This window comes from Vulpes vulpes, chromosome 2, assembly GCF_048418805.1.
Source record: "Vulpes vulpes isolate BD-2025 chromosome 2, VulVul3, whole genome shotgun sequence".
NCBI classification, from domain to species: Eukaryota; Metazoa; Chordata; class Mammalia; order Carnivora; family Canidae; genus Vulpes; species Vulpes vulpes.
The window spans coordinates 20,943,003-20,953,427 of NC_132781.1; the positions used below are offsets into that span (position 1 = coordinate 20,943,003).

General features: G+C 54.6%; 1 long non-coding RNA gene across 1 annotated transcript; it reads right to left on the bottom strand.

Moving 5' to 3' along the window:
- Positions 1-5,556: 5,556 nt before the first annotated feature.
- LOC140595982 (uncharacterized) lies at positions 5,557-9,939 on the bottom strand. Its single transcript, XR_011998005.1, has 3 exons — positions 9,809-9,939; positions 9,185-9,303; positions 5,557-7,187 (listed from the first exon to the last, which is right to left on the bottom strand). It is a non-coding gene; the product is annotated as an uncharacterized lncRNA (long non-coding RNA).
- Positions 9,940-10,425: the final 486 nt, after the last annotated feature.

A 10,425-nucleotide genomic window follows, 5' to 3' on the forward strand; every position in this document is an offset into this window, starting at 1 on the left:
AGCTTGTATACTTTCTTAATAGAGAAAGAGAGGGGGTGGATAGCCTCCCAGGGGAGAGCATAGGATTTTTTTGGAAATCTGAGTGGGCCCTTAGAAGAACAGCTGTGATGATGGTCATGAGAAGTCTGTCTGGATGTGATGGCAACTGCTAGACTCTTCTGCTGGCTTCCCTGGTTGATGACTCTCCCTCCTGGGGAGGGGACTGATGATACTTGAGTCCCTTTTGGAGACTCTGTCTTTAGACAGATAAGGGGAGTTTAGAAAAAGCTTGCCCTTGCATTTACTGCTTTTCAAGTGTCAACAACTCAAAATAATCACTACAGCAAAGCAGCCCATTCTGGGTAGGTACATCCTGCTATCCTTCAGTCTCCAGGATTTTAAAAAAAAGATTTTATTTATTTATTCATGAGAGATACACACACAGAGAGAGAGGCAGGGACAGAGGCAGAGGGAGAAGCAGGCTCCCTGTGGGGAACCCAATTTGGGACTCAGTCCCAGGACCCTGGGATCACGACCTGAGCTGAAGGCAGAGGCTCAACCACTGAGCCACCCAGGAGTCCCCAGTCTCCAGAATTTGAGACTTGAATGTCTGCTTTGTCCTGGGGTCCTTTTGGACCATCCTGCTTTAAACTGAACCCCCCTACCCCAGCCCCCTACTCTCTTTTACATATACTCTTCCTCCCTTTTCTCCCTAGCACCTTCTAATACACTGCATACTATACTTACTCATTAGGCCTACTAGCTAATGTGTCTCCCGCACCGCCCCCCCCCCCCGGAATCTAACCCTGTTTACTGATGAATAGCAAACCATGTAGCATAGGGCCTGGAACATAGTAGGGGCTCAGTAAATATTAGTCAAAACGTGAACAAGCTGAAGTGCTTTTTTTTTTTTTTTTTTTAAGATTTTATTCATTTATTCATGAGAGATACACAGAGAGAGGCAGAGGCACAGACAGAGGGAGAAGCAGGCTCCCTGTGGGGAGCCCGATGTGGGACTCGATCCTGGGACTCCAGGATCATGCCCTGAGCCAAAGGCAGACGCCCAACCACTGAGCCACCCAGGCGTCCCTGAAGTGCTTTTTTTTACTATGAAGTCTGTGCACATGGGAGCAATTGCTTCCCCTTTTACTCATATATTATTTCTGGTTGCCTAAAGACATCTTCACTGGGACTCCATTTTTTTTTAAGATTTTATTTTTAAGTGATCTCTACACCCAATGTGGGGCTTGAACTCACAACCCTGAGTCAACCACTGAATGCTTTACTGACTGAACCAGGCAGGTGTAGCTTCACTGGAATTCCTGACAGCAACTCCAAGCCAATTCCTCACCTCTCCTGCTTGGCCCTGGCTTGTCTAGCTGTCAGTAGTACCCTCTTTAGCCCTGAAGTCCTCCCTACCCCTTTCCCAGCACCCTCTCTGTTGCCCTGAAACTTCTTCCATTTGCCCTGTTCACTCCTGTCCCCTGCAGCTAGTATTTTTTTTTTTTCCTTAAAGAGAGCCCTGCTCAAGCTTCATCCTTGCCCTAGGACCTTTGTTGGTTCCCCAGCCTAAAATTCTTAGTACAAACTCCCTAGGCCACCAGCCAAAGACTGGCCCATTTGGCTCCCAAATGATCATTTCCTCCTCTCCATATCCGACCTAGGCTTGGGACAAACTGGAATCCTTAGAACTGCTGTTTCCCTGTCTCCGTGACTTTGCTCAGGCCGGTGCCTCTCCCTGGAGTGCCTCCTGCACACTCCCTCCCGTCAAATCCTACCTGCTGCCCGCTGCCTCTCCAGACGCCTCCTCTAAAGCATGGGAGAGACCATCTTTTGGAAACTTTTCCATGACCTGTTCCGGTGGGTATCCGGCGCTGAGTTCAGTTGTGGACATGCCATTTGGAGGCTCCTCTGCCACACTGTGGGCTTCTTCAGGGCACCGGCTGGGCTATGTTCCCTTCTACATCCCATGAGTTCCCAGAATAATGTTCAGTTTTGCTCAATCCGTGTTATTTCCAATTTAGAGCCGGACAGGCGCACTTCCCGAAGTGGCCACAAGATGACAGCATAGACCGGGCTTCGGGACCGACCTGAGGCTCCAAGTTCCAACTTCCCAGGGGTCAGAGCCCTGACAGGTGGCCGGTCCCCCTGAGGTGCTGCAGGAGGTTCCTCTCTCGAGGGCTGGGGGTAGTAGGCCTAAGGCGGGGTGCCTGGCCGTGACTGTGTGCCTGTTTCCTGTGCTGGCCCCTCCCAAGGTTTGTTCTGTGGTTCCTTTTCCCAGAGAAAGAGCACTGGGTGGGGGGTCGGCAGGTTTCGGTCCTGGTCCTGCATTGCAGCCTTGGGCAAGCGTCGTCTGTGGACCAGGAAAAGGCCAATTGTAGAGTCCAAATACACATAAAACTTCCTTTTTCTTTTCTCTCCTGGACTCCCTGCGGTGTGTCCCGTCCCCCCCCCCCCCCTCCCACCAATGGTTGCAGTAATGCTGGGAGGCTCACCACATTGTCTCCCTTCCTGGGATTCAGTGTGGTCCAGAGGAGGGGCAAGGTGAGGCTCATGGGGCACCAGAGGGCCCTGCCCCCATCTCAAGGCCCACCTAATCCCCCTTACTGAAGCAGGATGAGCCCCATCCAGTCTGATGAAAAACACCAGGTTTCTGAAAACTCTTGTGATGTGACCTTGAGTCAGCTCCGTCATCTGTCACCCGCTGGCTGCGGCTGCCCATCTCTGGAGGGACCGGCTGCATTTCCTGGACGGCCTGGCAAACGACAAGTGCCTCGCCAATGGTAGCTGTCATTAATAACCGTAATATAATAGTAATAAATGTCCCTCCCTGCCCTAACATTTGACTACGCTGAGGCCACCTGAGGGATGGTGGGGATTTAGGGATGCTTGAAGTGTTCGCTGAAGAGCAGGAGAGAGGAGACAGGAAGGACAAAGGTGTCCGTGGAGCCTCAGGGATGATTTGGGGCTTCCCTGTGCGAGAGGGTGTGTGGGGAAGGCCCCCCCAGGTCGAGCCTCTCTCCCTGGCTGGGCTGGTCCTGGGGGCCTCGGGGGAAGAGAGGAAGAGGCGGCGCCGGGCCCGCCCAGCAGAGGGCACCGCGAGCGCGCAGGGCTCAGTCCTGGGTTTACCTCCAGCTCCTCCTGCCAGTGGATTCGTCTTCCTGAGCTGTGGGCCTCTGCATGATCACCCGGGACGCGATGGGAGTGAGGGTACCGCTGGGGTGAGGGTGCTGTGGTATTGTCACCCCCTGTGATTGTTGGCCTGTGTCCTGAGTGGTAACTGTGGGTTTGCCTGTAATCACCCCATGAATCACTCATACGTTCCGCTAACGCTGCTGGGCACCCACCAGCACTGGATGTCGAGTAAAATGGCAAAGAAAGAGCACACCCTGGTCACCACCTCCCATGATCCAGGTGACAGAGGAGGGCCTTAGGGCGCTGGGGGAGCGCTCCCCACCATCAGCCTTCTCACTGGCCTCACCTCTCAGGTGAGCTGTTCTGCTGCTTTTACAAAGGAGAGAATCCAGGTTCAGACAGGTTAAGGAACCACCCCGAGGCCACACAGCCAGTAAAGGGATGAGTGGAATTGCACCCAGAGCCAGTTCCAGTCTTTCCACCTGCCCTGGGGCTGCCTCTGCCCAGGAACGGCCAGTGAGGCTGTGACCAGGTGAGTAGCTGGCCTGGAGGCAGGGAGGCTACTCCATCTGTGCATGCCCCCAGCAGGACAGGACCTTGTGGGCAGGGGAGGTCCTAGGATGGCTGATTTCATCCCAGAATGAGGGAGAACCTTCCAGGAGCCAGAGCTGCCCTGTCACAGAATGGGTAAGCCCAGGGAACAGAAGTGCCCTGCCTCTTCCCAGATGTCGCAGTGCCCCCCTTTTGAACCCGGCATTCACTCAGCGTTGAAGGTCTGCCGGAACAGTCTCTTTCCCCCTCCAGCCTCCTCTTGCTCCCCTGTCCTCATTACCTTCTATGTTCTTGCCTCTCAGACTTCTTTCAGCAACTTGCTGGGTATACTCCTCACCTCTGGGCCTTTGCACATGCTGATCCCCTCTCTGTCTGGCAAGCTCAGCCATTCTGCAGGCACCGGAAGCCTTTCCTGATGCCCCATAAGGTCGGGGCACCTTATGTGCTGCTCATTTAGGCTTCTCTGCTACCCCCAAATGTGCTTCATCACGCCGTACTGAAATTACTGGTCTTTTCCATAACACTGTGAGCTCCGTGGCAGGGACTACACGGTCTTGTTCTCTGGTAGTTTTTCCAGTGTCCAGAGTCCAGCGAAATGTCTCCTTTGGTGTTCAAGAAAAGCTTGTTGAAAGGATGAATGAATAATGAGTGAGGGTAAGAAAGAATGAAGGGTGCATGTAAAGGACAAATGCATGGGAAGGGGGACCTGGGTCAGCAGGACGTTCCAGTCCTCTCCTACCACCCTGTGCCTGCAGCTCCTGTTCTTTGCTCAAGTCCCCAGGAACTGGACATTCGGAGCCACAGTTCGCAAGCATTTGGTAAGCATCCAGGTACCCCGCTGGGCGCTGTCACCTGTATTCTCACCCATCAAATAAGCAGGGACAGATGAAACGTTTTCAGCGGACACCGGCTGGTAGGCTTCAATCCCTGCCTGGAATAGTTGGCACCTTGGTCCCCGGAACTGGCCACGTGGGTCCCCGCCCTGCCGTCTCGCAGTCCCCGCGCCGGCTGCGCTCCCGGGATGCGCTTCCCGAGAAGGCCAGCAGATGGCGGCAGACGCTAGGAGGCGAGGCTCAGCCCGCGCCGGCCTGCCCCTGACCGCCGGCAGGGGGCACTGCTGCTCGCCCGGCGCGAGGCCGGGTCTCAGGTTTACCAACCCGCGGGGAGGGGGGGGCGCGCAGCCGGGAGTGGGTCGGAACCGCAGCCCGGGGGCCAGGCTGTGTGGCACCCTCGTTCTTCCTCCCTCGGACAGTGCGTTCTTAACCTCTGCTTTATAGGCTTTGCAGGCAAGCTTGATTGGGGAAGGGCCAGATTGCAAGTATTTTAGGGTTTCGCTGGCCCTATAGTCTGCTGCAAGTCCTCAACTCTGTCCTTGACCTGTGACACAGCTCGTGGACAAATGGGCGTGCTCATGTTCCCATCGATCTCCATGGACATCGAATGTGAATTTCATGCAGTTTTCATGTGTCATGAAATATTGTGCTTTTTAAATTTTCTATAAAGCTACCTAAAAATGTCAAAACCATTCTTTGCTCTTAGATGGGGCCACCCCTGGTCTAAGTAAAGTCCCAGACTGGTGTGTGGCATATAGTAGGTGCTCAGTTAGTGCTAACTGGTGCCAACCATTCAGGGGCACTCAGTAGGAGCTGCGCCGACCCTCCCCACACCCAGCAGCCCTTGGAATGGGGCAGGATACTTTCCTTCCAGGTTCGGTCCCTAAATCTCCAACACACCTCACGGAAGCACTAAGTGAAGGGGGCACCAACCGCTTTCCTTTGGCAATAATGGGTGGCGCTTTCACTGCCTCTGCCGTGACCTTTCCGTGCCAATGAAATCCCAACCCTTTTCATCTATCGATACCTGATCTCCTCGGTCACTTGGTAAAAGTCCAGTTTTATTGAGCTATTGTGTTCAGCTATTTTAAGTGTGGAGTTTATGAGTTTGACAAATGTGTGTCCCCAAGGAACCACCGCTACAGTCAAGATAGAGAACATTTCCTTCATCTCCAAAACCTCCTTTGTGCCCTTTCCTAATCGGTGTTGGCTTTTATTTTATTTTTTTACTTTTTAAAGATTTTATTTATTTATTCGTGCCCTTTCCTAATCGGTGTTGGCTTTTATTTTATTTTTTTACTTTTTAAAGATTTTATTTATTTATTCGTGAGAGACACACAGAGAGAGGCAGAGACATAGGCAGAGGGAGAAGCAGGCTCCTTGCGAGGAGCCTGATGCAGGACTCAAGCCCAGGACCCTGGGATCACGACCTGAGCCAAAGGCAGACACACTCAGCCACTGAGCCACCCAGGTGCCCCTCAATGTTGGCTTAAAAAAAAAAAGTCTCCCAATGATCAATGTGCTCCCTTAGGAGCTGGCCAGAAATGGAGGCTCAAGCCACACTCAGAAATTCTGGGCCGCCTAGCTGGGGTCCCAACTGTTTCTTACTGGGGAGTGGTGGCTGCATTTGTGTGCACTTCTTTGCCAGACTGTGAGCTCCCAGAGCCTAACTCATGACCTCTGCCCTGCAGCCCTCACAGAGTTTAATTAGTAAGAGCAGGAGGCCAGCTCACAGGGTGAGGGTTTGGGAGTGGGGACTGAGTATCTCAGGAGCTAGTGGAAGGAGTGAGGTCGGCGAGCAGGAGGGCCATCTCTCTATCCAGAGTGTGGAGGTCTGGCTCTCTACTCACTCTGGCCACTGTCCAAGCTGACTCAGGGAGTCTGGGTCTATTTGCATACGTTGTGCATATCATTAGCATATCTTTCCCCGGTGCCTTTCCTCCTCTCTTTATGGGGAAGAAGCAGGCTGGATTTGGGGAGTGGGTGGACAAGACAGAGAACTCAGGGTGTTGGGGGAGGCCTGGGTCTGCAGAGCCAGGCCCCAGCTCCTTGCTGATGCCCATCCTGGGAGTTTAAGGAAAGTCAAGCCCTGACCCTTTTTTTGGATGAGGAGGAGGGGCTGCTAGCTTCTGCAAATCTGGATACTTCCTATGGGAGCAAGTCTGGGCTGGGCTCCCCTAGTTTCCCTATCTGGAATGTGCTAGTCATTCAGCAGAATTTTCTATAGCAATGAGAGAATCTTGTACTTGTAAGATTGAGCAAGAAGACAGCTAAGAAGCCATATTATATGAGCCAGTTATATAAAGCACAAAGTGTGCCAAATGAATCTATGCTGCCAGAAATAGTAGCCAGCCCTGGCAGGGGGCATCCCAGGGGAGGCCGCTGCAATTGTTTTGTGATCTGGGCTCTGGTTACACGGGCGGGCGCACTCACTCTGTGAAGGCTCACTGAGTTGTGTATTCGTGAGTTCTTTGTGCGTTTTTCTGTCTGCAAATAAAACATTGAAAACACACCAGATCGAAATTCTGCGAAGAATCCTACACGTATTCCCCTGCTAGGAGTCCCTCCCAGGGATGTTTGCCCACCTTTTGCAGCTGTTGAGGGCCTGGCTGCTCTTGACTCACCTTCCTCTCCTGCTGGGCTGTAACCGACCTGAAGGCAGGCCGAGGTCCCGTCATCCTCTGTCCCCTGGCATGGGATTGGCACAGAGCTGAAAACATGGGTGACTGACTCCTTAACACCTCTGGGTGGCCCAAGAGGTCTGGGGCACCAACCAACTTAGGAGGGGGTGTTTCTCCTTACTACTTGCACAGCCCCCTGGGGGTCAAGGGGCTGCCATTAACACGCTTAGCTGTGGCCTAGGGCTAGAAGTGAGCTAAGGAATGGGTTGATAGAACATGCCAGAGGAGAGAGAGGTGGGACTCAGGGGTCCCTGGGTGGGCCTAGGAGTGGGGGCTCTTTACTTAGGTTGGAAAAACTGAAGATATAGCGGAAATAAGGAACAATTACTAAATGAATATATTAGTAACAGGGAAAATGCAAGTTAAAATTGCAACGAAATACTATTTCACATCAACCAGGTAAGCAAAATTAAAAAATTCTGGTATCATTCTGGCTCCCAGCGCCCTGGCCTCTTGCTGATACACCTTTCACACAGTCCTGTGTACTCCTGACCCTGAGGCCCCTGGGCCCCTGCTGAGCCCCCTCTTCAGACTCAGGGATGCAGAGGCTGAGGCTTGGCTTCTCTGGCCTTGGCCCTGTGCTGAGGCTGCCTTGAACCGGCCTCACTCACCCCGGCCCTCCCTGCCTTGCAAGCTGGGTTCTTCCTGCTGCTGTCCGAATTACAGGGACCTGCAAGCAGGCAGGCACAGAGACCTCTCCCCACCTTCTAGAAATTGTCACAGAAGGACTTTGGGCAATGGCCTGGCCTTTCTGGCCTTGGTTTCCCTTTCCTGTAGAGTGGGAGAACAATTCCTGGCTGCCATGAGGTGAGACGGGTTGGAGGGTATGGAGAGGACTTGGGAACCCATAGGTGTGGGGAGCAGAGGCCTGTCGGTGTGGAGAGGGGGATGATCCGTGAGGGGCCATGCAGCCCAACCCCTTTGGCTGTGCTCCAGTCCGCAGGGTGGTGCCAGGTGAGGGGGTGGGAACCATCCATGCTGCTGCTCTGGGGGTTTCCTGGGAGGTGGTGTGGTGTTGGGAGCATAGGAGAGTCAGGGGCCTAGGTTCTGGTCTGACTTGACTCAGTCTACAGGCCTATTTCCCCTCTGGACCTCAGTTTACCCTTCCGTCAAGGGGACCATTGTGTTCAGCCACCCCCCCGCCCCCAATGAGTTCTGAGGCTCTCTTACTTCTATGTTCTGCTAGGCCTGCATTGGTGTTATTTTGGAATCAGTTTCTAAATCTTAAAGATTGAGAGGCTTTCCAATCACATCCAGAGTTCCCGCTTCCTGCGTGCAACTGGGATCTGGCTGTTTGGGAATCCCACATTTGCAGGCACAACCTGGGGCAGCTCCTTGGGAAGGAGCCTCGTTCCCTGCCGAGGGCACAGCTCTTCTCACTGTGCACACACTGGGGGCCACTCTTGCCCATGAGCCTTAGCTCCCAGACATGTGGGTCCCCTCACGCCCCCCTCCCCAGGCCCAGCGGCCTAGCCAGTCACTTGCACGGGCAGGCCCCTTTTCTCTTTTGTTTTGCCAACTTAAGGCTTTGGAGGGCAGGTCTGGATTGGATTGGCATTCTTAGCTCATGTACTTATCCAAAGCGGAGACCTAGGTACTTGGGATTTCCGGGTGGTGTAGAGCCTCAGTCAGGGCCGAGGGATGGTGTCTGCTTGTGGGGGGATGGCTGTCTCCCACCCGGGACCATGTCCTTTTCCTCTCCATATTTCCAGTGGCTCATCCTGGCCACAAGGCCCTTAAAGTTAAGCTCCTCGTCCATCTAGGCCTCACTTCCAGGCTCCCCACCCCCAAGTGCCCACACACATTGTGTTTTTTATGGCATGGCCTGTCCCCACACTCAAGCCCTTTCCTCTTTGGTCCCTGGCAACCCCCAGACCCTAAGTCTCAGCTTCTCCACCCCACTGGAAAGCTTCCCTGCTCTGTGTTATTGAGGCTGGTCTTGGTGCTGTCTGTGGCCTCCTGCACGGGCTGTGTCCCTGATCCTGGGATGGGGCCCAGTCTTACCTCCCCAGTTTCCAGCACAGAGCCAGGGACACAGTCAGGGGACTGATGCTGTGACAAGTTGCTGATGAGAAGTCACCAGGGGGCAGGCCCAGATTCTTTTGGCTGTTGCTTGGCCATTGCTGGAAGAGGGAGAAAGGTAGTCCCCACCCTCAGGGCCACCAGGAAAGGAGATCCCCCTCTTCTCTAATGCTATTCCTGGCCACGGCTCTGGGTTCCTGGGGTTCCTGTGTTCAGACCCCTCTTGGCACTCATGGGTCTGGGCTGGGCAGTGGGCCTGCAAAGGGCAGGGCAGTGGGCCTGCAAAGTGGGAGGAGCCCTCAGGGCCAGGGGCTCTCAGTTGGCCATGCTTCCCAGCCCATGGCCTGACTCCCCAATCTCTCAGTTCGTGCAGGGAGAGTAGAAGCAGGGGAACCCCCCTGGGACTACCCAGGCTAGCTCCCGACACTTTACAGATGGGGAAACTGAAGTACAAGGGACTCGATTTGGTCCTGGGACCCTCTCCTAGGTTGTCTGGTCTGTCCTGGGGGTTGGGACATGGCAGTGCCTGCCTAGTTGGGGCTCCAGCTCCCCCCAGCCCCAAATCTGAGCAGAAGAGGAGCCTGCCCTACCCCCAGCATGCTTTACCTGGCCTGGCGTGTCCCAGAGCCAGCAGAAAGGTAGGGCGGCAGCAAGTCTGAGTCTGCCCAGCGAGCTGCGAGTCCTGGCGGGCCCTCCCTGCCCGCAGGCCCTGGGAGCAGAGAGTGAGGGCCCCACACCCCAAATCCTCTGCCTTCCCTCCCCACCCACACATTCAGCCTGGGGCCCAAACACGGCAGAGAGCCAGCTTCCCTCCTTGGTAACCAAGGCACAACACCCAACACTAGAGACTGTTTGTCCTGCCAACACTGCACCCCAACCTGGGTCTACACACCCGGCTGAAGCCTGGCTTGGGGGGGGGGGATGAGGGGGAGGGGAAGGAGCAGGGGCCTTGTGGGTCTGGGGAGACCCACCCCTTCCCTTCCCAAGGCCAGGACAGCCAGGGCTTGTTGCTCTAGCAGCCTTTGATGGACGGTATGGCCCCCAACCCCTGAACTTAGCAGGGCTCAGCAGGATAAGGGTCTGGGACTGGGCCTGAAGCACAGGAGAGAAGTGTAGTTCTGAGGACGAAAGCCCTCCTGCGCCAGCTGGGTGATGGAAGGGTTCAGGGGAGGGAAGGTCTGACAGGGTCCATCTGTCCTGGCATGGGAAGGACGGCAGTTTGG